The following is a 1,946-nucleotide window of genomic DNA, read 5'->3' as shown; positions in this document are numbered from 1 at the left end:
TCAGGATCAGGAAGGTGCCTTAACCAGGGTGGGGCTTACCTATTTTGCTCAGGATGTGCTGATCCCTGCAAGTTCCCCAGATGTGGGAACTTGACCGCCAGTTTGTGGTAGTCGGGGATTGCATCATGGTGCTTCCCCCTGGCAGGGGTCGGGGCGGATTGCATTTGACCTGGGCCTGGAAGCAAGGTTAGGATTGGCAGAGACGGAATCATTTTGTTTGGGAAAAGCTCAGAGCGAAGGGGACTGGATGAGGCATGGATGCTGCAGGGCGAGGGAAGAGGCACCTTGCAACGTGCTCTTCAAACCAGCATTGGGTGCTCTTGAGGAGCCTACTGTGTGCGGGTCTGTCGAACAGAACCGTTACCTCTGGGCTCCAGATTCCTCATTACTTAACAAAATAACAGCCATAATAAAACTACAGGTTATTCTTACATGCCCCAAAGTGTAGATGTGGCAGGAAAAGCCTGAGGGAGCTGAGAGCTACTCTTCTCTCCAGGGAGCCCTGGGGGTGGGGTCATGAGGCCCCATTCCAAGATCAGCTCCTTCCTGGAGTAAGCCCCTTGGCAGTTAGAGGGGCAAGACCAGTACAGTCCCTTTGGCGCCATCAAATGCTAGGCTATCAGAATTGACAGCCTGGTTTATGTAACACTGTCCTTGGGTCCCTCCTCCTCGGATAGTGGAGAGTTGGCCAAATTCCTGTTCTCTGCCGCTTTTTCCTTAGTACGATTCTCAAAGACAACACCAGCTCACATGAGCCGGCTTTATTTAGTGCGTTCTTACCTGCTCAGGGGAGAGGAGAAAGGGGAGGCTTGTAATCACCAAGCTTCTGCAGGAATGCACTGCCCTCTCCCTGGGAGAACAGAGGAGTCGTTTCCCAGAGCATTCGATGGCAGGGGTTTGACTGCAGTGAACGCCTGGGGGCTCTCCAGTTAATGACCACGGGTTCCAGGGTCACATTCAACACGCACGTGCATGAACGTTCATGAAGCATGTAACCTGGTGTGCTGTCTCTTAACACCGGTCTTCACCTGGAAGAAAATAAGATCCATCAATAATCAAGGGATCCACAAGTGTCGAACTATTTTTTAGAGCAGGGGAAGTCAGCACGGCCACAGGAAGGCATGAGGCCTCAACTGAAAATCTGAGCCCCCTGTCTTGCTGTCTCTACCTGGTCTCAGAGCGACACCTGAAACACACCAGCCACCACGGGTCCTTGGCAGGGGTGCAGGGTGGTCTCAGAGCGACACCTGAAACACACCAGCCACCACGGGTCCTTGGCAGGGGTGCAGGGAGAAGCACCCGGGAGAAAGCGAGCGACAGAAAGCCTTTACTGTCAGACTTGAATGGTTCTGTAAAGTCCCTTTTTCTCCTTCCGCTGTCAGAAAATCAGAGGGGCCCACCCAGATCTTCTGAATGTGCGGATCTGCAGGTAGGGCCTAAGCAGCCAGCGACGCAGGGGCAGCCTGTGGGCAGCCACTGACCGACAGCCCAGGCGGACATGTTTTACGAAATGCTTAGATGCCCACTAGAAGTTTTTTGCTATGAAGTTTCCTTTTTCTATGAGATGTCCCTTGAAGGCGAGTGCATGCAAGGTGCAGGCAGCCGAGTTTTCAGCACAAAATGACTGCAGCGGGGTGTCTGGGCAGCGTCGCAGGCCTGTCCCACCCTCTCCCGCCGCCGCAGTCTTCCTCCCCCTTTGCTTGCCTTCCCCTAACTCCCTGCGGGCAGGGCCCTCGGTCAGCCTGCAGCTGCGCTCGTGGCCCGGCGCGCCTCATGCTGCAAGGGGTGCAGGGTAGAGCACCTTGCAGATGCTGAGGATGCCTTGCCTGGAATGGCTTTCCTGTTTCCATTTGATGCTTTGCTTTCACAGACGTTAACCATCACTGAGGGCGGCGGAGGGAAGACACCATCTTTTGAATGATAGGTCAGGCCTTAGAGATTGGCTG

The 1,946-nt window shown here is 54.4% G+C and overlaps 1 pseudogene; it reads left to right on the top strand.

The window, feature by feature from the left end:
- Nucleotides 1-141, top strand: LOC118981755 (uncharacterized; annotated as a pseudogene).
- The last annotated feature ends 1,805 nt before the right edge of the window (nt 142-1,946 follow it).

Source organism: Sturnira hondurensis, unplaced genomic scaffold (genome assembly GCF_014824575.4).
Source record: "Sturnira hondurensis isolate 20B ecotype Veracruz unplaced genomic scaffold, ASM1482457v3 Scaffold0024603, whole genome shotgun sequence".
In the NCBI taxonomy this organism is placed as follows: Eukaryota; Metazoa; Chordata; class Mammalia; order Chiroptera; family Phyllostomidae; genus Sturnira; species Sturnira hondurensis.
The sequence above is the reverse complement of the archived record's forward strand: the minus strand, read 5'-3'. Positions and strand labels throughout refer to the sequence as shown.